Source organism: Pteropus vampyrus, unplaced genomic scaffold, assembly GCF_000151845.1.
Source record: "Pteropus vampyrus isolate Shadow unplaced genomic scaffold, Pvam_2.0 Scaffold97, whole genome shotgun sequence".
Classification (NCBI taxonomy): Eukaryota; Metazoa; Chordata; class Mammalia; order Chiroptera; family Pteropodidae; genus Pteropus; species Pteropus vampyrus.
In genome coordinates this window covers 7076078-7102759 of record NW_011888878.1, presented here as the reverse complement: position 1 = coordinate 7102759, position 26682 = coordinate 7076078, and positions in this window count along the sequence as shown.

Genomic DNA, 26682 nt, shown 5'->3' with positions numbered 1-26682 from the left:
CTGACTTCAGTGGGAATGTAGGAAGTGCCTTTGGAGGCTTCCCAGGACTAAGATGCTCCGTAGCCCCAGTCTCCATTTCACAGGTGTCACTTCCATGGTGACTGCATGTATCTGAGTGTCAGCTCCTCATTTGCACAGAGGAGGTAAAGTACCTACATTGTGGGGCTGATAACATGAAATAGGATCAAGGGAGTAATAAGTACCTACTGTGTGCCATTTAATTCTCACAGCCAGCTGAGTGAGACTTAGCTAACAGCCTACATTGTTGTAGCCACCATTCTTTTTAACTTAAAAAACTATGGACATTAAAAAAGTACTCATCATTATAAAACTGCATAATATTTCACCCTCCTGTACCTCTCATGCAGAATCAAACTCTGTTAATCTTGTTTTATCCCAAAGTCCCTATTTGTGTGTGTGTGTGTGTGTGTGTGTGTGTGTGTGTGTGTATGTGTGAAGGGGGTTGGTTAGAATAATTTCAAGGAAATTCCAGACTTGACAGATACAGATTTTTAAAAAGCAACCACAAAACTATCATTGTGTCTAAAAATTGGACAATAGTCCCTTACTATTTTCTCACTCAAAATGTATTAAATTATTTCTGTTCAAGAGTGTTTTTTTTTATAATTGATTTAATCAAATCAAGATCCAAATAAGACCTGCATATTGCATTTGGTTTATAAGCCTCTTAAGTGTATTTTAACTTAAAATATGTCCTCTTTTTTATTTTCATGCCATCTATTTCTTGAACGAAGCAGGTTATTTGTCCTACAGAACAATATATGCTTTAGAATGAATGAATGAGTTAGTGAAGAATGATAGCTCATGCACATCCTCTCAGAGCATTTTTGCAGGAAAAGTGGGAGAATACTGAATTCAACCTTAGGCCTTAGATGATGTGTACACCCTATGGTATTTGAAATTACTCATTGTTTTTTTCAGAAATCCTTATTTCTCAAAACTCATCTAAGAAACTGACCTCTGGCAGGAAATGTGGAAATGGCTGTGCCTTTCTTGAGCATCTGCAACTCCCCATTCTGAGCGGGGGTTCTTGGAGAGGCTGGGCATTATTTATGGAGACATTCGAGTGACAGGGGGAACTTCTGGCCAGGAACTGCCTGTAGTGTCACATCTTTAACCTGGTTGACATCGGAACGCCCTGGGGGGAGCATTTCTCTAGGAAAGGCTTCTGGTGGGTCAGGAGCCCCGATGGCGTCTTTTCAAAGCAATAATAAAGATATCAGAAGGGCAATCTGTCAGGCGCAGACGTTGGTGGTGAGTGCTGAGGCTGGGCAGATGGTGCAGAGGAGAAGGACAGGGCTCAGAACCAGATGTTACGTTTCCTGAAAATAGACATGTCAGGTCTTTAGGGCTGTCAGGTGCCCCCTCATTAGCCCATCAGCCTAAATGGAGCCACTGAGGGCTGACATCTCACTTAGCCCTGGCATCTGGCTGGGGACCTCAGTCCAGCCTGGGACCCAGGCCTGGGGGAAGGAAAGGATACAATGTCCAGTCCTTTCCCTTGGGGAAAACTGAGGCCTAGACACCTGTGAAGGAGGCAGAGGATGGCAGTGGTTCAGTGGCAGGGATTGATCCAGCCAGGTTTCAGTTCAAGGGACTGTAGCATGATAGTTCTCTATATGACTGGGGACCTATGTGGGAGAGTTTCTAGTATCCTATATGAAGGCTCTCCTGAGTTGTCCTAGAGCTGGATGGTCCCTCCCCATTTTTGCCATATTGTGGAACACTTCTCCTTGGACTGACCTTTCTTTAAGCACATTCACTTTTTTCACTTAAACAAGTAGAAATTTGATAGATTATCTTAAAAACCAACCAACCCACCCAGCATCACACACTATAAATGAAGGGTAATAGTAGAAATAAACTCAGTGACTTCTTAGTCATGGTGGTACATGGAAGCAAACAGGTCCATCTCAGGTTGTCAAGCCTGAGGTTTGTTCTCTTGGTGAGTAAAGGCAGAAAGCAAGTGCTGGAGGGTGCTAATGACAGGCAGGCACCAGACATAGACTTTCCCCAGGTAGCCATCAGGAGATGAAAAGATCATAGAAACAACCTGCTCATCATGCATGATGCGAACATTACCTAATATCCAGGTCCCAATGTCATCTTACAGATGGGAAACTCTAAGATCAGTGAGGAGACCTAGGCCCAATGAGGAGAAGGGACTCAAGATCAACAGAAAGATGCTGCTTCTGAGAACCTCATGTCTGCTTCCTCACAACCTGCTAGACTCTAGTGACCACGTGCACCTGCTACTGTGTGGCAATGACCCTGGGAGAGCTGCCTACTCTCTTGGCCTTGGTTTTCTCTTCTGTATAATAGGAACAATTACTCTTCCTTTTCCAGGTTGGTTGGGAGATGTTAAAAAGAGACCATTCATTCAGTGGATACTTACTGAACATTGTATGTCTGGTACATAGTAGGTGCTCAACACATGAAACCTCCACCTCTAAAAAGTGACTCTGTGGCATAATAAGCATCAGATATTAGCTCCCACTCCACGCCAACACCTGTCTTGGAGCATCTATCTACAGTCCAGGAAATAGGTATTATATAACAATTTAATCAATGAAGAAACTCAGGCTTTGAGATATGAAGTTATTTGCTCAAACATCAAAAGATGTTCTGGACAGTGCATGAGCCAGAGGCTCCTGGCTGACACAGGGCAGTAGTGAAACTTGGACCTGGGACATGGGCCCAGGGAGATGAGATTTGCCTAGGGCCTTGATACAAATGTCCAAGCTGCCTGCTGGCAGTTTCAGATTCAGGATGCTAAATTTCCAGCCCTGGGAGAACAGCTAAGCCTGTCTCCAAGCCTCTTGTGGGAGATGTGTAATTATTTCAGGCAGATTGAATGCTTCTGACAAAAAGAAGGAGGGAGGAGGGAACAATTAGCTTCGCTTTGCAGGCTGTCGGTATTTCTCTTGCAATGAGCATTGCAGCCCTAGACACTGTAATTAGGCCTTGATAATAACAGGCTCGGTATCTCCCGCACCCTGTCAGGGAAAAGAATCCATCTTATCGGTAATTGTAGGGTTGGCGGTTTCTGAACGTCTCTTTCCGCTAGCCTGGGCTTTCCCGCGGGGAGCTGACAGGGCTTTCTGAGCAAACACTGCCTGGACTGGGGTACAGAGTGAAGTTGGGGGAGCAGAGTCTAGAGAAGCCTTCCTCTGAGATGAGGTGAGGGGTCTTTGAGGTGAAGGGCCTGAAAGCCTTGCCCCAGCCTCTCAGTCCATCTTCCCTGCTCCCCCAGCCCTCTACTATCCATACTCCATAAGTAGCCAGAAAGCATGGAGCTAAACTGGAAGTCATGTCATGTCATTCCTCTGCCCCACACCCTCCATGACTCTCATCATTTTCAGAGGCAGAGACAAAGCCCTCCTGATGATCTGCAGTCCTGCATTGTCCCTTTCCATTTCTTTCTATCTTCTCCTTGCTCACTCTACCCACACCCACTGACCTTTATCCTGAGTACATGCCCCCACATTTCTGCCTCAGGGCCTTTGCACTTGCTGTGCCCTCCTCCTGGAATGCTTTTCCTTCAAATGCTCTCTTCTTCTTCTCCTCCTTCAGGCTCTTCTCAGGAACATCCATCCACATCAGGGCCTCCAGCACTTCCTCTTTGTCTGTCCTACTTTATTTTTCTTCCTTGCTTATCGCCTTCTAGCTCTCCATATGTTTTATTCATTACTATGTTTACCCACAAAGGTGTCTGTTCTTTCATGAGGTCAGAGATTTTTGTCTACCTGGTTCACAGTTGTATCCCGAATGGCTAAAACAAGTGCTTGTCACACAGTAGGTGCTCAATAAATGACACACAGCTGCCTTGACTTGGAGCTTGCATGTTCCTTGCTTAACCTAAAGTTCTGGTCATCAGCAAAGCTCCACCTAGAGGCTCCCTCCTCTAGGATGGCTCTCTGGAATCTCATGTAGGTCACATCCTTCCCTGCCAAGGCCTGTCGAACACTTGATCTCCTTCCACTCATTTACCATATGTTTCTGAAACTATCTCTGTGGACTCCTCTGGGGCCAGGACCCAAGGCTAAGTGTCTTCTGGGTCCCTGGGCGCTGGCTGTGGTCCTGGATCCTAACAGGTGCTGAATACATGTCTCTGAAGAACTGTAGGCATGAAATGACTGGGAATGTGGGTAAACAAGGGAGACCAAAAAATAACAGCCAGTAAAATCAATCTAGGAGTGTCCCACTGCCAGGTTCTGTGTGCCATGCACCCTCCCTTGCATCCACTCACTCAATTTCAAAATAACCCTCTGAAGCAGCTATTGGTATCATCATGCCCATTTTATCAAAAACAGAAGTTCTGTTAACCAATGGGATCCAAACTGTTTTGGGCACACACCCTTATTGGTAAAAAAATTTTGAGTTTAAATCTCCATTTTCTGCCATCTATTCATTTATAAATTATATATATGTACTAGGAATATAAAAATAGAAATATTAAAGAGATGGATGAAGGTAAAGAGATGTTTTTATGTTTTCTTCCTTTCCATTATGGATATACAACCTCTGGGCTGCACATCTCATTTTGAATCCAATAAGGCACAGATGAGTGAAGCAATGAATGAAGGAATGAGTGAATGTTCATGAATCATAGCTTTTGAGAGCAGAGGCTCTGGAACCATATTGTTTGGTTGCCTTCTTCACTTATTAGCTGGGAAATTTCACTTATTAACTTGGGCAAGTTGCTTAACCTCTCTGAGACAGAGTTTTCTCATCTGGAAAGTGAAGATGGAAATAGTCTCAACTTCAAAGGGCTGTGGTGAGGAGTAAATGAGATCATTTCTATAAAATGCTTACAACAGGGCCTCGTACTTTGGTAGTTGTTACTTTTTGGAAAATATTTTCTCCTGGAAATAAGGCTGAAAAAGTGGCCAGGGTCAGATAGTCAAACAGTGAGGGCTCAGGAAAGAGAGCTTGTCATCATCTCCCCTCTGCTCTTGTTAACACTGACATGGTTTAGAGCTGCCACCCCTCTTTGTAGTCAGCATGTGACAAGAATGTGTAGAGTTTGGGGTGGTCTGAGTGCTGCCTCTAACTCGTGTGTAACCAGTCAGGGTTCCCTGTCTGTAAAATGGGACAACAGTGTATAGTGTTGGAGTCAGAGGCTAGGATGACTTAATGGGGGAGAATGTGCTTTGCCTATTGGAGGAACCGGAGGTGCAAACCTGAGTAGTCTTTGGCCAAGGCCGTTACTGGTCAGGGTCATAACTCATTCATCCTCTGCCCAAACTGGCAGCCTCAATTCTTGACTTACGAGAATAATTTTTTCCCCAACTAATCTGTGGACAGACTACATCAAAATCATCTAGAAGGATTTATATACATGTATGTGTGTGTGTATGTATACATATATGTCTTAGCATAACTCATTACTCACATGTTTGTGGTGATTCTGGTATAAACAAACCTACTATGCTTCCAGTCATATGAAAATATAGCATATACAATTATGTGTAGTACATAATACTAGATAATAAATGACTATGTTTCTGGTTAATATAGTTACTATACTATATTTTTTATTATTTTAAAATGTATTCTTTTTACTTATAAAAAAAAAGTTTGCTGTAAAACAGTATGTACTATTAACGCTGGCAGAGCTGCATACATCTCATGTTTACCGAGTCTCTTGATTGCATCATTTCTCTTGTGCTTGATTTAATCTTGTGTTGTAACATGCTTATAGTACAGGCTTATTCTTTGTAGTACAGGTTTGTAGCCTAGGAGAAATAGGCTATACCATATAGCCTAGGTGTGTAGTAGGCTATACCACCTAGGTTTGTGTAAGTGCACTCTACGATGTTCGCACAATGATGACGTCACCTAATAATGCATTTCTCAAAATGCGTCCCCAATATTATGCAGCACGTGATTACATGATTATATATATATATATATATATATATATATATATATATATATATATATATTCAGAATCCCTGGTCCTATCCCAGCCTAGTCCCATTGGAATTGTGGGGGATGGATCTCAAAAATCTATGTTGTAACAATTTCCCTAGGACTCTACAGCATGGCTAATTTAAAAATGGCTGTGTTACATAATTCATATTGCTTGCTTTATAATTTTTAAGGGACTTCGAATCTCTCTTGTGAGGGGTTATACACCAGTGGTAAGGATTGGATGGAGCTGGGGCTCAAATTTACCAGCAGTGTGACATAGGATGATTCTCTTTATTGCTGAGCCTCAGTTTTCTTATCTGCAAACAGTGATAGTGAGAGCACTCATTTTTCTCAAAAATTAAGTCTAAATCCTCTAGTAGAGGCTGGACTGGTAAATGATCAATAAGTAGGAAGCACGATTATTACTATCATATTAATAATAATAATTATTATCAGTGATTGTTATTATTGTATTACATGTAAAATATTTTTTCCAGGAATTTAAGTTAATAAAAAAATAGATTAAATATCATAGAAAAGAAATCTCTGCTCTACCAGATCAGAGCAAAACAGCATGCAAGTGATTTGCTGTTTGTGTTCAAAAAGGTCTAAAGCAAAATCGAGACCCTCCTCTGTCTTCTCAAGCCTCTGAAAGGGTAATGTGCTGTGAGTTGGTGCTACACCCTGCCCATTAATCACTTTGTCTTTCTTTTCAATAAAAGAATGGTGGTATAAACAAAATCAGAAGCTGAAAAAATAATATTGCAATATATTAAAACAGACCGTCAGTGCAAACACATTTAAAAGTTTTTACATTAAAATTTTTTCCTTAATATAAAAGAGCAATGTTTCATATTTCAAATAATATTAAAAACAGTTTAAGAGCCTTCTAATAAGTATTTAATGAAAATAAATTTTTTGAAGGGTAGCAATGACTACCAACTAATATTACCAGATCATTAGTGATGTCTTTTGCATTAACAATAAAATCTGTAGGGTAGGTGAAAAAATATTGAACAAGAATATGGATATTTTAAAACCACATTTTTTTCACCCTTTATCTTTTTATTAAATCATGTGCTTATTAAAAGATGTACTCAAGATGGTTGTAAAGATATTCAGCTAAAGTCACACTTATATGCTAGGTAGGCTTTGGCCCCATTTGTCATTAGCATAGCCATTGATGGACATATACAGAAACAGGTTTTATAGATTTTTAAATTGCCTGGAGTCTCTCATTTGAGGAATCTGGCTATGTAAATTTTTTTTGGCCCTTATTAATGTGTTAGACATAATTTTTAATTAAGTGAAAAGACATCCTGTGGTAGGTGCCATAATGGAAGTTGTCAATAATTAGTAAGAACATTTAAGAAAAATTGGAATGTACGACTTCATATCATAAGAACACTATAAGCAGACTTGAGGGTGGTTTGAAGATTTTCCATGTGATTTTAAAAATGTTTTGTGCAAAGCAGTGACTACGTTTGTGATGATGCTGACAGTTCATTTGAAAAATTTCTGGTGCTTCCGAAGCTAATATGATTGGAGTAAAACTGCAAAAGAATACTTAGCCTTTAAAATCTTATTCTAATTAGTGTATTTACAAAATAAACACTCAGTGAAAAGTGACTTGAAAAATCAGCCAAAGACCAGAGATTTGACATCCAGGTTTCTCCAGATTAATGGGCAGAAGGAGATGTTGCAAGAAATTTCTGTGATATCATCAGAGCCCATCAAAATTTGTCCAAGGGAATTTGGGATATGGCAAATATAAATTTTAAAAGGTATTTTTAATATATTTCTTAGAAAGGCAATGATATTATTCTCCAGGTATCAATCCATGATTCCATAAAATCCTGTCCATCCTTTTAGCCAAATGTCATGTCTAATTGCTGTCAACATCTGTGAATCATTTGTCTTTTCCAATATTTTAAAAGGGTTCTAAATCTTTAAGGCCTTTGACATGCCGAAGAAATTACATGTCCCAACTCTTTGCATCTTAAAAAATTCAGGCAAGCTACTCTCTTCCTGATTGATCTTCAGGACTATTTAGGGTGAACTTGACTAGTGCAATATCCATTATCATAAGCTCACAGCTTGGTCCTTAATCCTTGCTCAGCAGGAGAATCACATGGTGAGCCCATAATGCTTTTGGTACAGGCGGTATTGAATGGGGCCCAGGAATCTGCCACTTTTCCCAACACTGGTGGTTGCAATGCAAGAGGCCCATGGACCACACTTTGTGAAATAGCTATTTGGAGTTCTTGTCTGTTATCCTTTGGTGCAAGGTGCACTACTGAGAGGACAATTAATTACTTTGTGGGTCACTGGAGTGAGGTACACACAGACATTTGTGGAATGTCATCAATGGTATTTTCTTGGAGGCTCCTCACAGAATGAAAATATACACACTAGTGTGGGAATGCTAGTGCCAGATTTTAATGAAACTCCAGGCACCCCTGTCTTGATCATTAGAGTTTTAAAGCACATCCTGGTACCTGATAAGGCAAGCCTTCTTCTTTAGCATGTCCTTGCTCTTCTTGGGTTCCGTATAATTTTTTTGTGTTATTCATTCATCTTTTAAGTTGATGTATAATTCCTATACAATAAAATTCATTGTTTTAAAGTATATAGCTCAGGTTTGTTTAGAATATTCATAGGATTGTGCACCACTGTTCACCACTATTTACTTCGTCCCCCCAAAAAAACCCTGTACTCTTTAGCAGTCAATTCCCACTGCCCCCTCCTCTAATCTCTATAGAGTTAATCTGGACACTTCATATAAATGGAATCATGCACTATACAGCCTTTGCAACCGGTTTCTTTCATTTAGCATAATGTTATAAAGGTTCATCCTTGTTGTAGCATGTGTCTGTACTTCATTCCTTTTTATGGCTAAATAATATTACATTGTATGGATATACCACATTTGTTTAATGGAAATTTGGGTTGTTTCCAAATTTCACAGCTACTGTGAATAGTGCTTTATGAACATTCATGTGCAAGTCTTTGTGTGGACATAGATTTTCATTTCTCTTGGGTATATATCTGAGAGTGGAATTGCTGGGTCATAAGATAACGTATGTTTAATTTTGTGAGGACCCTCCAAACTGGTTTCCACAGCAGCTGCACCATTTTGTATTCCCACTAGCAATGTATGAGATCTTCAATTTCCCCACATCCGCCTTAACACTCTTTATTGTCTGTCTTTTTTATTAAAGCTGTCCTAATGGGTGTGAAGTGCAACTTTTGATTTACTTTACCTTATGACTAATGATGTTGAGCATCTTTTCAGGACCTTATTGACCATTTGTACATCTTCTCTGGAGAAATGCCTTTTCAATTTTTACACATTTTAAATTGGGTTATTTGTTTTTTTATTGTAAAATTTCTTTATGTATTCTGAGTACTAGGCCCTAATCAGACATATGATTTGCAAATATTTTATCACTTTGTATGGGTTGTCTTTTTCCTTTCTCAACAGTATTCTTTGAAGAACAAAAGTGTTTATTTTGATGAAGTTCGATTTATCTATTTTTTCTTTGGTTGCTTGTGCTTTAGGTGTCATAAAAAATCTGTTGCCTAACCTAAAGTCATGAAGACTTACACCTATGTTTTCTTCTAAGCGTTTTATAGTTTTAGCTCTCAAATTTAGATCTGTGATCCATTTTAAGTTAATTTTTTTTTTTGTATATAGTGTTAGATGAGGGTCCAAATTTATTTATTTGCTAGTACCATTTGTTGAAAAGACTATTATTTCTCCATTGAATTGTCTTGGAACATTTGTCAAAATAGCTAGTCATGGATACATGGGTTTATTTTGGGACTCTCAATTCTTTTCCATTGGTCCATATGTCTATCCTAATGGCAGCACTACACTGCAGCTTTGCAGTAAGTTTTGAAATCAGGAAGTGTGCATCCTCCAGATTTTTTTTTCTTCTAATGATTGTTTTGGCCATTCTGGGTCTCTTGCATTTCCACAAAGATTTGGGTTAGTTTTTTAAATTTCTGTAAAAACGGAAGTTGAAATTTTGATTGAGATTATGTTGAATCTGTACATCAAAATGTTGAGAAGTATTGTCATCTTACCATTGCTAAGTCTTCCCATCTATGGGGTCATTTTTCATTTATTTAGACTTTTCTTTTAACAATATTTTGTAGTTTTAATATATATGCCTTGCACTTTTGCTAAATTTATTCTTAAGTATTTTATTCTTTTTGATGCTATTGTAAATTGAATGGTTTTCTTTATCTCCTCTTTGGATTATTTATTACTAGTGTATAGAAGCACAACCTATTTTTGTGTGTCGATTTTTATTTCCATTAATCCTGCTGAACTCATTTATTAGTTTTAATGGGTTTTATTTCGTAGACCGTATAAAATTTGTAATCATCTTGTCAAAGTCCTCAAAGAAACTTGTTGAAATTTTGATTGAAATCGGATTAAATCTATAGACAATTTGGAGTTGAACTGACATCTTTGCAATATTTAAATTTTCTTATCCATTATCTTTCCATTTATTTAGGTCATCCTTAATGCTTTTCAGTTTAATTTTAATTTTCTGTGTACAGGTCAGACACATCTATTTTTGGAGTTATTCCTAGCTAGTTTGTATTTTTTCTTGATATTACAAATGTGTCCTTTAAAAATAATGCTTTGAATTTTTTTTGTTGGTATATAAATTACAATTGTCTTTCATATATTGATCCTACAGTCACCTTGCTAAACTTTTTCATTTTGTTTAGTAATATTTCTATAGGTTCTTTGAGTTTCTATTAATCAAAGATTAAAATTAGCCTAATTCTGGGCACTTGAGGACTGAAAGAAAGGAAAGAGCCAAAGATGATATCAATTTAAGTAAAATGTTGTTTGTTTGCCAATGGTAACAGTGAACTTCAAACACAGTAAGCTGTGTGGTGACATGGTCCATGCTATTGAAATCTTCATCTATATTGGTTCTTTTATTGGTCATGGCATTGGATAGAATTCAATAGGTGAAAAGGCTTATCTTTATCATGGGTGGAAATAGAGCCCACAGAGGGCTGGACAGGAAGAAGTGAAACATTAGTGGCTCTGAGCTTTTCCCAGTTAACTGTAGTTGGTGGTGTTAGACAGGAAGTTTCATGGTGCCATGCAACAGGGGATTAATTTTCTGTTTGCACTCAAGCAGGAAAAGACTCCTCCTCAAAGCTGTTGAAAATATCTGTCTTCAGTACGTAGACCACAGCCATGGGTGATTCTGAGTGAGGAGACATCATCTTCCACTCCTCAAGCCAACACTCAGAATACCTGAATCTGGAATCAGGGCCTGGAAGGAGGAAGTGTGTGTGTGTGTTGGGGAGGTGGGGGAGAGGCACTGCCTTGTATCACTCCAGGACATACCATACATGTTGCACTCCAGAATTACCATTTACTGGGCACTTACTCTGGGCCCAGCACTATTCTAAGTACTGTCCTCCAAGGGCTTATTTAATCCTCCCTACGACTCTCCACATTCTTATTATCCCTGTTTGTATGATAAGGAAGCTGAAGTTTGGAGAGATGGAAGAACAGGGTCAAAATCACCAGCTGGTAGCGGGCAGAGCAAAGGCAGATCCCAGGACATTGGCTCTCAACTGCTATGTTATTTGTGTCTTCTTAGCCTGGAATAGAGAACATGAAATAATATATGATCCAGAAAGAAGAAAAAGATAATCTCTTCAGGTATTGACTCTTTTTACTTATTATTTTACTTATAAATTCTTTCAATAAGTCACTTTAAATTATATTTTAAAATTTATTCTTTTTCTCTTTTCTGCTTAGGCTCTCTCAAAGGGGCTTCTGTGACCTTGGTGAAGATGTTATATATGTGAGCTTAAGGTCAGGGTAGAATTCTCTGTCTTTGTAGTCCTTTGCAGTGCGCGGCATATGGTAGAGGTTGACAATATTTATTGGAAGGACGAATTACCAATTTTCACAGTGAGATTTCCAAGATAAAACCAGCTCACATTTATTGAAAGTTTATAGCGTGTCAGGGATCACTAGTATTTAAAATGCAATAAGCCATTTAATCCTCGTGACAACCTTATGAGCTAGGCAAATTATGAATTCCACTTTCTAGATAAGGAGGCAGAGGCTCAGTTTTGTCCTTGCCTGAGTTCTCAGCCATAGTAAGTGGGAGCTAAGCCAGAAGTGAACTTGGACAATTGAATCTAAAACCTGACTCTTAGCCTCTAGATGTGTTTTGTATGACTGTGAGCACATATTGTATGACTTTATGTAGCCTGAATCTTCTACTTCATCTTTAACAGGGTCAATCAGCTACTGTTTGAATATCTCCAGTGATGGGAGCTCAGTACAGTGCTGCTCCTTCCTTTCCTTTCCTACTCCAGTTGCACTGCTCCCAGCCCCTGCTCTGCCACACTGAACTGAGTGAAGTTCTTTGAGGCAGAACATCTTTAAGTCTTTTCTTATCCATCTCTATTCATGATTTGTTTCCTCGGAAATGTCAGGCCGCATTTATCTGGTTGGAAAAGTCACTTTGAAATCTGGTGTATTTAATTGAATTGAAACATCACTGATTTTAAGGTGCACCTTTATTTTGTGTACCTCTGAGAAAGAAAAAGTCTGCTAGTTAAACTTTGACATAATGCTTTCTTATCACTTGGAATTTTTATTTTATTGTCATTGAAAGAGCTCTTTAGACATAGAATTTATCATTTATTACTCTTGTGCATAAACACATAAGAAAAATAAGTTGCTTATGTTAGTCCTAAAACTTGTTCACATTGAAAGTCTGACCGTTTTGAAAAATTTTTGACTTGATTGTTGATGTCTATGGCTTTCCACATAATGTTGTCTTCTGTGTCATTAAGACCGTTGGGGTTGCAGCATTTCTAAAAAGAGTGATTCACTGTTACCTATGGGAATTTCTTCTAAACTTCCGACTCCCATTCTGCAAGTTTTGATGTTAGTGTTTTCTTGCTTGGAGTGTGATGGTCAATCATCTTGCATATATCAGTAACAGAAAGTGACAGCTTCATATCTGTGTTGCAGATCTCCTCTTTTGGAAACTGGTAAAGCATTTGGTGGTTGCTTTGCAAGAAAATATGGTTATTCTTCCTTGGCAAAATTTTGCTTTACTAATGTCACCTTTATACTCTGTTCCCAGGCCTTTTTGCATACAGGCAGTAACTTTTCACTTCAATGCCAAATCATAATGTAATCTTGCTGAAGAATTCTAAGTGGCAATTAAATGTAACACATGTCATTCAAACAATGCACAGACCTCAACAGAGTGATGACAAATGAACAGCCATAGCCAGGCTCATGCAAGTAAAGGCAGTGACAGCTGCACCCCAGCTGCCACCTGGTGACCAGGATGGTGAGCTGCTATTCCTTCTCAGAGAGCTCTCTGAGGGCAGTCAGTATGCCTCATTCCTCTCTGTATCCCTAGGGTCTGGCCCAGGGAAATGTTTTTTGAGTGAAAAGATAATGAGTGAGCATAGTGCAGCTGGTGACAATGATGTAGAAGAATTTGGGAAAAGACTAAAAAGCAGATGTAAGAACTCAAATCACAAAAGCTTGGGGCAAGGTAGTTTAGGGGCAAAGTGCCCACATTGACAGAAGTAGACCCTGAAAGTGACGCAGCTTCATGTCACAGGAAGTAGTTGGCCATAGATGGTAGAATATCAGACCTGAGAAGGTCCTAAGGCATCTTGTTCAACCCTCAACAGCTAATTTATGGAGAAGCCAAGATTCAGACCTGAGAGTTCAACCATGATTCTTTTGCCGGAGTGGATCGCCTTGGGCAGCACAGAGCTCCCTGACACTTGAGGTTTATAGTCAGAAACAGGAAAATTGGAAATCAGACCCTGCTCCACCTTTGGCAATAGAAAATCATAGGCTGGCTATGAGATGGCCGTTATGTGGAAGATTTGTCAAATAGTTTTAGCACAACCTGAATGTTTTATGAATGAGGAAACTGAGGCTAATATATCACTTCCTTTAGGAAGTTTCTCCTTCCTCCTCTGAATACCCCTCCATGCCCCAAGCCACTTGCCACTTGCCACTGCGTTAGTGGTTAGCCTGTTCTTTGGTCACCGTGTATCAGTTATTTGTGTCTGGATTTATCTCCCTGACTATATAAACCTCAATAAAGATCCCATTTCCTTAGGATGGTCACATGATCTGGTGGAGGGAGGGCTAACTTTGAACCACTTATATAGCTGTGGAATATTGGGAAAGTCATTTAGAATATCTTTGTCTCAGTTTCCGCACTTGTAAAATGGAGATGATATGAATAGTACCTACCATGAACTGTGGTTGAGAGGATTAAATGACAAAAGGAATGTGAAAATATCTAGAAGAGTACCTAGCACATGGTAAATTCTTAATAAATATCACGTTCGGGTTGTCGTCATCATTATCATCATTACTATCATCATTTAGGCCTTCTCCATAACATGAAACATGTTTGTGAGTTAAATGAATTTGTGTCTGTATGGTGGACATTGTTGTTTGTTTCTACAGCACCCGTTACCCCTTCTCTGGTGAATGCTTCATTTCATTTGTGAATTCACTCCTCTCCAAAGGTTAGCCCGCATGATCCTGCTGGGCTTCACCCTATCTCCAAGATCCTGGCCCATTCCAATCTGTGCATCACTTCCCTAACCACAGTGATTAGTTCCAGGATGATCACCAGACAGAGATCTGGCCCCTCAGAAATACTAAGACTCAATTCTAAGTCTTTGAACTCTTTTGCCACCAGGGACCTAAAGCTGGAAGAGAGGAGTGTTGACACTTCTGCAGCCCTCCCTTTGCCCCAACAGGGGAGACTTCCTGAGAATAGAGCCAGTGCAGAGGAGGTTGAGCCAATAGAGGAAGTAAGAGAAATCAGTATCCATGACATAATTTGACCCCTGCATTAAGCTTCACCAAAAGGTAAATCTATTCTTTGCCTTGTTAATTAGTGAGAAAAAAATTCCCTTTATGCTTGAGTCAGCTTGGGTTAGGCAACCGAAAGTGTCCTAAACACTAGTAATTCCAAGCCTGTGTAACATACAAATTTGCATATATTTCTAATTGCATTTTTACAAAGAATTTATTCTACTAATATGAAATACAATGTAGTCAATGCTGAAATCACAAGATACTTGCCTTTGACCAACTTAGACATATATATCCCTGGCTCCTCATCCTCATTCTGAAAGCTGGATTACCTGCTACCTTCCACATGCTCTACACGGTTTGAGTTGCAACCAAGCTGTTTTGTGCCAACAATGCCACTCTGCAGCCAAGTAGTAACTGACTTTGATTTTCCAGCGCGGAGATATTGTCCCCTCTCCCTTTGTGTCTTTTTTTTATTTATCATCAACTCAGCTCAACTCGCCATTTCTTTCTGACCCACACATGTTCCCTTCGTGTCTAATTCCTTGTGGAAATCACCCTCTCCAAACTCTTGCTCTGTCCCTTCTGTTTCTCTATCCATTTATGTATTTCTCCTTGCCCCAAAGAAGACCCACTCTCCTCATTATGACTAAGGAGTCTTCAAAATGCTTGCAGTGCTGGCAGAGCTGTGATCTGTTTTAGGAGCTCAGCTACCTCCAAGTCCTCAGCCCCACCCTCCCTGTCTGGTAGACAGTGATTCCTTGAGGATAGATTAGCCATCTGGGTCTCTCCACTGGCTAATGGAGGCCCGACCCAGAGGAAGCTTTAAAAGTGTTTGTTGAGGGAACACACCCCAAAGACTTGGCTTTTGGGTCCTGTCTGATGCATATACAGTAAGCCGTCTTCTGGGCCAAGGCCCCACGGGTTGGAGCTCAGACTCACTATCCCCACTTTCAATAAAGTATATTGCAATTGTTCCTAATATCAGATTCACAAATAATATTGTCTACTTGCAACCTATGATTAAAACAAATCAATACAATGCCCTAGGTGTAATATTAAAGGGAAATAAAAGGAAAAAAAATTGTAACAAAACAATACATATTTCATTGCATGAATGCTTGGGCTGGACTTCACCAGAAGAGAGGATAAAGTTGTCAAATGATTGTGCCTATTCATAATGAATGCATTTAGATTTAAGAGAAGTGAGACACTTTTTAACTGAATAATGTTAACACTCTGAAATAAGGGTAAACCGAGTATTTAGGCATATGCACGGGATGTACCATGTGTACGACAGCTGCAAATGCAGACTGACACAGGTATGGTTTATGGTGACTCCTGGCTGCAGGGAATATTCTGAAAGGGCGAAATCTCATAGGAAAGTCCCAGGAGGAAGAAAGCATTGCCTTCCCTTGAGTTACACAGTAGTTCTATCCCTGGCAAGTCTATGTACTTAAAAAACTTGCGAAAAAAAAATAATAAAACTACTTTGTGTTTAAATGTGAAATATAGGGAGGTGTTAGACTCACAAAGAGGAGTGCCAACAGTTCTGCCTGAGTAGGACAGTCATGTGCATTTTGAGTTGTCCAGCTTCCAGGATACTCTCCCTAAAGGAGAGTAGCTCCACCCAACTGCTGGGACAAACATAAATATACAGCATAAAGCCCACATGCCCCTGGGGGATAAAACTCCCTTCGAGAGACTCTAGTCTAGAAGACTCTGGCAGCTGCGGGGACCAGGGTTGACTCTGCGTAGCCAAGGCTAAACTGCTCCCTGAGCTTTGGTTTCCTCCTCTGCCAAATGGAGCTTTTTGATGTTAGGAAAAATGGTGTGGTGACAGATGGCAGGTATTCAATGGGCAAGAGCTCTCTAGTTTTTGTCAGGACTTCCCTCTAGTTTTTAGTCAGGACTCAAAGCTCTCACCCTTACTCTCATTCCAGGCTCACCTAGCCCTGCGTGCTTCCAGAAGCTTCTGTGAGTTGGCCTTGCACTGCATCTGAGCTCCCTTTTCCTTCCATAGCCTGTGCTATCCAGAAGCCTGAACTTCTACTGGCTTTAATTCCTTCACTCAAAACATTGCTTGCGCACCTGCTGTGTGCACTGAAAGCCCTGTGAGGTGTGAAAGAAGTCACAGACTTGGGCTCAGATCCAAGACTCAGCACAAACCCTATGCTGTCTGAAGGCATCACAGAGGGCTTCCTAAAGGAGGGGGCACCTGAGCAAGGTCCTGAGGGTGGGGAGGATTTGGCCATGGAGCTCTGAGGAGAGGAGCATCCTAGGCAGGAGTGTTGGGGTCAGTGTCTGAAAGGCTGGGACATGGAAGGTAACCAGAAAATCTTTCTGTTTGTCACTAGCCTAGTTCAGTTTCTATCTGCTCTAGCCTACACCACTGCAGCAAGACCTCCCTGGTTTCCTGGCTTCTAGCCATGCTCCTCCAATCCATCTCTTCTGCCAAGAGGAAATCTTCCCCAAATTTGCCTTTTACCTTGTCCAGCCCTGCTTAAACCCTCTATGGCTCCTGTCTCCTGCAGGCATTCAGGTCCTTGGCAACTTGGACTGCTGATTGTTCCTGCCTCTACTCTGTTACTTCTTGCTCATACCCTCTAGTTTATTCATTTCTTCATTCAACACATACTTACTGAACACCTGCTATGTGCCAGATTCTGCTCTAGAGGCCAGGCAATTTAGTAAAACCCAAACAGAGAAGTTCTTGATCTCATGGATCTAATATTTTGGTGGGAAGACAGACAATAAAGAAAACACAGAACTATAAGATAACGGTTAGAGTTAAGAGCACATGATAGAAATACAGCAGGGTCAGGGGATTGAGAGTAGGAAGGAGTATTTTTAAATACATATTTTAAAATTTAAGGGTTAGTCACATACCATTTTGTCTTTCCTGGAATGAAAAATCCAGATTTTGTTCCTGTGGCAGTTTTGTGCCTAAGTCTGAGGATGAATTCTGATTGGACTTGATGGTCCCACTCGCCTTCACCAAGGATTGGTCCAAGGGTGGGCATGTGACTCCATTTTGGCCAATCGTATTTAAGAGAAAGACTTCCAAGGGCTTCTGGGAGTAATTTTTCTAGAAAGGGACATACACAGAAAAAGCCCTTTTTGCTATTGCTCCCCTTACTTTTTGCTTGAGCGGCTATCATGAGGAAATGTGATATCGGGAGCCATCCTGTGACCATGAGGAGCATGTTAAGAGTGACAGAGTGAAAAATTAGAAAAACTTGTGTCCTAAGTGATATCATTGATCTCTTGAACAAATATAGAGTCCATCCCTTGGAACTTCATGTTCAGTCAGCACTGGTCTTTTAGATAAAACTTCCTTATTAGTGTCTGTTACTGGTTATAGGTATGCTGAGTTATGACTTCTCTCAGAACTCAGACAGCTAGAACAAGCTCAGTGGCTCAAGTCCTCAGGCTGGTAGCCTCGGACCTCAAGCAGTGCCTTCTATTTTCCATAGTAGCCAACTCATGCTATCCTCTCTTTATATAGAATGGGGAGATGCTGTGAAGGTTGAAAAGCACTGCTTGAGGCTCTGAGAAGAAGATGTCCCACTGTTGACAACCATATCCATCTTCAGTGAGCACCCTCTGCTCCAGTCATTTGGAATTACTCACTGTTCCTCAGACGCCCCATGCCCTATCTTGCTCTATGCTTTTTGTACTTGCTGTTCTCTCTGCCTGAATGCCCTAGCTGCTCATCTCTTTCTGGCAAACTCCTACTTACTCCTCAAAGCCCAATTCAAGACAAAATGTTGCCTCTTCTGTGAAATGTCCCAAGCCTCCAAGCTTGCCCCACTGTCATTTTTGTTCTTTCTGTGCTGCCATTCACTCCCATTAGCTAATGGTCTGTCCTGCCACAGACCGAGCCTTTCACAAATCCAGAGACTGGGTTTTGTTTATACTTGTGGTCCCTGTTCCTAATGCAAAGACTGGAGGACTCAGACCAGGGAATAACAATTTTTGTTGGTTAGCTAAATGAATAAGGTGAGTGAGTAAATGAATGCATTAATTTTCTTAGCTGCCATACAGAAGGCAGAGGCTGGATTGGCCTCTCTGTGTGGGGCACAGGGCAGAGATGGTGCTGGCACAATGTTTGTTCCAATGATCTGAAGGTGATTCTCTGCTTAGGTAGACCAGGCAGCCCTGCTGCTCTAGGGGCAAGTGGAGACCTGCCTGCTTCCAAGCCTCCTGCTTCTAATCTCCCCTTCTCTCCCTACCTCTCTGGCGGGCAGCCTCCCAGAGGCCAGTCCCACCCTCATTTCTCCCTCAGGCCTCTGCCAGCTGAGTTATCCTCTCTGCCATCTCCAGGACTCTGGAATCAGCCCCGCTTCCTTCAGGTGTGCTTGGAGGCTGGGGTGGGACTCTGGAGAGTGAGACAGGTGACAGTCCTCTCTGCTCTGGGGAAAATTAATTAGCACGGGTTCCACAAATCGCTTTGAAGATTAAAAAAAAGAGAGAGAGAATACATACAATAGTCCCTTATCAGGATGACTATTACCTTGAGGATCTGTCCCCATTCCTCTCCATACCTGTTTTTCTAGAAAATCCAACTTCTGAAAACCAGGCGCTTCTGTGTCCAGTGTGAGGAAAGCTGTGTGTGAGTCCTCTCTGGCTGGGACCTCAGCTGCTGAAAACTGCTTCCCAGTTGCTGCTGGGATCCAGAGCTTCAGATGTGGTTTAGGATTCCGAGCCTGGTGATCCCTGGCTAGGACCTAACTGAGCCTCTGAGCCTCCATATTTTAGCAAAATGGGGATAGTAGTGCTTTCTTTGGGAACTGGCATACAACAGGTGCTCAATAAAGAGAGCTCCAAGCCTGTTCTGACTGTCTTGGGACAGAGCAGACAGAGCCCACACAGCCCCCAGGTAAAAGCTGGGCCTGTTGTCTGGGTTTGGTTTCCCAGGTTTCCTAGGTACCTCCCCAGAGACCACCCAGCCAGCCTCCCGGCTACAGGGCAGACTCCAGCTCAGAACCACAGAAACAGCTGACAGCTGCCAGGATGCCAACTTCATCTCCATAGTCAGAAGGGCCATACCGAGCCAGGGACGGGCAACATAGTGGACCCTTGCTGTCACACCCCCAGACTGGAGTCATCTCCTTGAGATGCTCTGGAATGTTCTCCGTGCCCTTTCCTAAAATGGAAATTGAGGCTCAGAGAGGTCCAGTCTCTGGTTAATGGATACCCAGCTGGGCTTCCTGGCTTCATACCCTAGCTGGGCTGGGGGGAGGGGGTGGCTGACAGGCAGGTAGGCTGGCAGATGAGGTTTGGCAGAGGAAAGGTCTGTGAGCTTTTATGGGGCTTCAAAAGTTTGGTGTATGGGTTCAGCCCAAGGTGGGTGATGCTTCCATCTTGGGAACCCCTCCCCCCTCAGGTCCTGGCATACTTGCCAGACAACAGGTGGGCTTCAGAACCAGCTCATTTATGGCTCCAGGTGAGTAATTGTGGGCCCCCCACTAAGGAGTGGGGAGAGGAGGCCTTGGGCTCCAGATGAAAGGCCAGAGGTCCCCCTACCCCATTTCAACTCCTCTCTCTCTGGGGCCCAGCTCCCAACCAGCTCTATCACCCAGACCTCTAGGACTTGAGAGTATTCTGGGAAACCAAACTGCTTCTCTTTTATCCCACTCCCCACACAAGCCCCCGCCCTCTCCGACTGGGTCCCCTCTGCCTTGAAATATGTAGTACAAGTGCCTAGTAAGTACCAGACCTGCAAAAGGCACAGCAGAGCCCCCTTGATAGACTGATGGTATTGGTGAGCTTGGTTTAGAGCAGGTCTTTCACCTCTCGCAGCCTGAGTTCTCTCTTCTGTAAAATGGGGATAAGAATGGCCCCTCCAACAGTGTTGCTGAGGAGATTAAATGAGATAGAGAAATAGCTGAATCAGGGGGCTCCCAGCATTGGTGCACAGCAGCCTTGGACCCATTCCATGCAAGGCTCAGGGGATCAGAAAAGAATGAGCTTAGGGATGCCATCTCTTGAGGGCTACTGGACAGCTGTTGTTGGTGTCTACTCGCTGACAGGTCTGTGATCTTGAGGAAAGCTCAAAGTAATAAGGGAGATTTATTTATTGAGCACTTACTATGTGCCAGCCCCTGTTTGGAGACACAGGGGTCTCCAGTTTCCAGGTGTGGACCCGTACTGGTCTGTGGCCTGTTAGGAACTGGGCCACACAGTGGGAGGTGAGCGATGGGTAATCTAGCGAAGCTTCATCTGTATTTGCAGGCACTCTCCAGAGCTAGCAATACCACCTCAGCTCTACCTCAGATCATCAGGCATTAGATTTTCATAGGTGAAATGGCCCCTGATGCCAAAAAGGTTGGGGACTGCTGTTTTAGCTTATCTAATGTCCTCTTCTACAACATCCCAAGAGGTTTGTATTTTATGGCCATTCTCAGTTTGAGGGTGCGGAACCGATGCAAAGAGGTTGTATCACAGCCTGAGGGCACCACACACAGCTAGAAGGTGGCAGACCGAGGAGCTGAGCCCAGATTGTCAGGCTCTAAAGCCACCACTTTTAACCACTGAATCATGCTGCCTTTCAGAGAATGCTGAAGATCTTTATACTACTAAAGAACTATTGGGTCAATATTATAAAGGAGAAAGGAAGAGGAATTTGGGAGATGCTCCATTGTTTCTCCTAAACCACAGCTGTCTCCTGTTCACACACCATCAGTGGTTCCTCAGTACACACAGGACCAATGCAGGGCCTGGGTCCCTTGAGCCCTATGTCCTGCTCACCATCCACCACCTGCTGTCAGCCACTCCTTGTCCTGCCTGGTCTTCCTGAACTCCTTGCTTCCCTCAACACTGCTCTCTCAGCCCAACCTTTTCCCCCTTTCCACTAGCCCAGCTCCTGGCTTCCAACTGCCTAGCTCCCATGCTGCTGGGGCTTCCCAAGCTAAAGTGAACAGTCACCCTGTCCCACAAGCTGGCACGTTCCTGGCGCTGCCAGCCAGACATAGTCACTCCAGGAGGTTCTAAGAATTGTTGGGTTTTAATACTGTGATTGTTTTTATCACATTTTTGTTTTTTCTTTTTAAACTTGTAGTGTTCAGTAGATGTGTATGTATCATAGAAAGTCTGGAAAACAGAAAAACAGAAGGCAAACAAAGGCTCTTAGTGTCCTGCACTTCAACCCAAGACATAGCTGCTGTTAATGTGTATGGGGTCTGGTCAGCAGGCCTTTTCTCTTTTTTTCCTTAGTCATGCATAGTTTCACAGCATTATTTAAATTTCTGCAGGCAATGGGAGTTCCTGTCTTTTCGTTTCTTATTTCAAGATCTATTCCCCTGATGAGTAAGTCATATTGAGTCTAGCCTAAATTACTCTTATGGGGTTCCTCATGGGTCATGCCTTCCAAAGTGGTGGACCACCTAAGAAGTTGCCACCCTGGGTTACAGAGGTGGACAAGAAAAAGAGTCTTCACTGAAATCTGGTCAGAGGGGTCAGGGATTCTGAGCACCCCATAAAGTGAGGGATGGGGGTGCTCAGCCCTCAAAGGCAGGTGCCTCTGTCTGTCTTGTTCACTTCTGTATCTCCATGGCCTACAGCAGGACCTGGCCCAGTGCCCACATTCATGTTCATGGAATGAATGAGGGAGTGTAGTATACGGTGTGCAGAGGTGGGGAGATGGCACAGACCAGAGAGGAGAAGGCCTTGCCCACCCTGCTTGAACATCAGAGGCTGGGCTATCCCCATGGGGTCAGGGAGAGGAGTCCTGGGGCCAGGATAGGGTGGATGGGCTTCCTGGCAGGGTCAGGAGGCTCTACCCAGCCCCCTGCCCACAACCGGGCAGAGGAAGTGAAGGCTGCCATGTCAGAATGTCTGAATGCAGCTTCACTTGGAGCCATTTATCACCTGCAGAAATTCCAGGAATTTGGAGATAGAGGGGCTGAAGTCAGAGTACATAAAAGAAGGGAGATCGAGGGGAAGGGTGCCCCACCTTTCTCCAAGAAGGAGAAAACCCAGTCCTTTGGCATCTGGGAAGGTGTGAATCTCTCCTGAAGACTCACATTCACAGGGCATTGGGTAATGTTGGCTTTTAGAGGATGCCCACTGCATGCCAGGCACTGTTGTGACCCTCAAAGCACTAGGTGCTGCCATAATCCCCAAGATCACACTTCTGGGGACTTACAGAGACAGGATTCATGCCAAGCAGCCTGGTGCTAGAGCTTACACACTGTTGTAGAGTGCTGCCTTTAGAACCCAGGCCAGGCCATGCCCTGCTGTCTGCCCAACACCCTGTGTGGCTCCCACCTACTCAGAGGCAAAGCCAAAGTCCTCACAGTGGCCACAGTGCCAAATGAGCCAGAGCCTCTGGGCTTCATCTCTTGCTCACTCCACTCCAGCTGCAGACACATGCCCACCTTAGGACCTGTGCACTTGCTAGTCCTACAGCCTGGGATGCCTCTGCCCTGTTTAGCTTCTTGGCTCACTCTCTCGCCTCCAGGTCCCTGCTCAGATATCACCTTCTCCAAGAGGCCTTCACTGACTATCCTTGTATTACCTGAATTCTCTAGACATGCTCTGTCTAACACAGCAGCTGCCAGCCACCTGTGGCTTCTGGGCACTTGAAATGTGACAAATTAGATTTGAGATGTGCTGTGAATGTCAAATATGTACTGGACTTCTAAGGCCTAGTATTAAAAAAAGTATTAAATATCTCAATAATTTTTGTATTGATTTCATGTGGCCATGGTAATATTTGGATTTGTTGGATTAAATTAATATGTTATTAATATTAATGTTCTCTTTACCTTTTTCAAAGTGACCCCTAGAAAATTTAGAATTACATGGGTAGCACCTTCACCCTGATCTCTTTTTCTTTCTAGCACTCACCCCACCTGCATTATAGGTTCACTTGTCTGTCTGTTTATTACCTGGGCATCCCCAGGAGGAGAACAGGGATTTGTACCTGTTTCTCAGTGCTGCACCCCAGCACACAGCAATAGTTATGATCAAGTAAATGAAGTGCCTGCTCTGTGCCTGGCATTGCACTAGGCTTTGTTCCTGAGCATCTAAACTTGGGGTGAGGATGGGAAGTCAGGGGAGGAGTTCTGTGGTCCACGTGAGTGGAGAGGGGCACAGAGCACTATGGAGAGAGCAAGGTTTGGATTCAGGTCCAAACATTTTATCCTTCTGCACTTTACCATCTGTCATCTCTCTGCCCAGAGGTTCAAATGGGCTCTTGGAGGGTGTCCTGTGAGCTCCAGTGTGTGAGAGAGGTGTGAGAAGCTGCCATCTAGGCTGACTCACACCTGAGTTGGATAACATAGTTGAATGATCATGCTCTAGAGATGGACCAGCACCTTTAACATGGCCCTACAGGAGGTGGTGGAAATGGAGGAGCCGGGCCAGACTTGGGCAAGAGGTCCCTTTTGGGATGGGTGCTGGGGCCAGAGGGGAGGGGCCTGGGGATGTACAAGTAGACATAGCGTGGTCCATGTCCTTGAGCAGGATCTCAGAGAATTCCAATGAAGTGAGGTAAATGGCAAGGAGGTGGTCAGAGAGGATTCCCAGAGGGAGTGACATTTACCCTGGGAGGGAAGACTATGCAAAGGCATGGAGGGGTGTGAGATGGGCAAAGAGGCATTGAAGCTGGAGCAGTGGGGTCCATGGTAGTAGTGGGAGCTGGGCCAGAGGGGTTATCAGGGGCCTAGCTGCACTTGAGTGGACTCTGGCTGGCCCTGGGGCTCTGTGGCCATGGGAGATGTGGTGTCCACTGCTCTACATCTGCTCAGAATGAGACCAGAGGGCCCAAGTCATCCTTGATGAAGGGGTGCTGGGAAGTCAGCCAGCCACTATTTTGTCTCTGGTATCCCAGATGTCTGTCCAGCCAAAGCGTGCATACCTCCCAGCACAAGGCACCCATCCCTTCCAGGGCATCTCATGACAGGGATAAATGTTCTCCTCAGGCCAAGCTACGTGTGCCCTCCTGTGACCACTGCTCCCTGCTGCCCCTACTCCCAGTCCAGGCTATATCCTCAAGAACATAAACACTCCTGCTTCGAGAGCCCTAGAGCAGCCCTGAGGAGACTGGGGACAGTAATAAGGCCCCAAAGGCTGGTCCTCTGAGGGCAGGACCACACCAAATTCTTGGCTGCTCCTCACAGACCCATCTCCAGCCTGGCCTCTTCCCAGGCTACTCCCAGCCTCTGCCCCTAGTGCTGGGAGATGCAGAGGGAGGGTGAACTCCTGCCCTGTAGGCCAAAGAGTGTTTTTCCTTGATTTTTTTGTTACTTTGGGCACATGAGGTCCTTCTCTCAGCTTCAGTTACCTCATTTGGGAAGTGGATTTAAATCACAGAGCCAGGTAATGGTGAGGCCTGGCCCCAGTGGTGGCTTATTGGGTGTGTTCCCTTCTTTCCCTGGGAGCTAGGTTCTGAGCCATGGGCCATCAGGCAAGTGGGTATGTAGGCAGGCCTGGCCCATTGTGGGAGTTAGGGGGTGGCTGGCTTTGGAATTATCACCTCCAGCTGAGTGTTGGAGGATGGGGCTGCAGAGTGGGGGTGGGGGGTGCAGCCAGAGAGCCAGGAACAATTTAACACCTGCACATAATTACCAAATGATCTGCCTTCTGGGAATTATTTTTATCTTAATCTTTTATTTGTTTCCAAATAAAACAAGAGAGGGACCAGGAGGGCCTGGGAAGGGGCCAGCAAGGTGCTGCTGGGGCACCAGGGGGTTATGGACCCTCACTGTCATTGTCACTGTCACTGGGGTTTGCCTGACCATCTTGAGAGGATGTCCAGCTGCTCTGGGGAAAGGTGAAAGCCCTATTAAAGGCACCAGAGATCCTGCACTGCTCCTGGGAGAACGTCTGTGTGTGTGTGAGCACATGTGTATCTGTATCTGAGTGTGTCTCAGAGGAGTTTCTGGGGGACTTCCTGGGGTACTGACAGCTGAATCACTGAGGGAGTGTTCACAGTGCAGATCCCAGAAACACCCAATCTGAAGCTCAGGGCAAAGTCCATGAATTTTCATTTTTAACAATCATGATTTTTAACTTCCTAGTACAATTGACCCAACGATTCATATACATCCTAAAGTTTGAAAATCACTGTCGTAGTTTAGCATTGCAGAATCTTTAGCAGTTTGAGAACTTTACAATAGTCAAATTCTTTGAACTGTTTAAAATCTTTAGAAATCTGGAATATTCTGATTTTAGCAGGAAGGAGAATGTTTAGAATTGTTATAACTCCAAGTGTTGATTTTTAAAGAACCATTCAAACTATAGAATGTTCAACCTTACTTTAGAGCAGGGTTTTTCAAATGTCAGACTTTCCTACACATCCTACAAAACTTCTACCCTCCCCACATTGGTCCTAGTATTTTTTTTTTCTTTTATTGTCATATATCACTTAATCTTTCTTAAAAACTTTATTTGTAAAGTTTTTGTATAGTACAAAGATATCCTGCATAGCTTTCACCCAGCTTCTCCTAATGTCAATATTTGAAACAGAATAAAGACAATTATTAAAGCCAAGAAAATTAACATGGATAAAATGCCATCAACCAATCTGAAGACCTTACATGACTTTTGTCAATTTTTACACCTATGTCCCTTTTCTGGCCCAGAATGTGATCCAGAATTCCACATTGTCTTTAGTTGCTGTATCTCCTTTGTCTCCATCAATTTAGGACAGTTCTTCAGTCTCGTTTGTCATTTATGTTTTGTTTTATATTTTGAAAGAACACTGGTCAGTTATTTTGTAGAACATCCTTCAACTTGGATCTGTCTGGTGTTATCTCATGATTAGATGCAAAGTTATACATTTTTGGTGAGAATGCTACAGAAGTGCTTCTGTGGGTATATTATCAGGGGGTATACGTGGTATCTATTTACTCTCCACTTCTGCTATC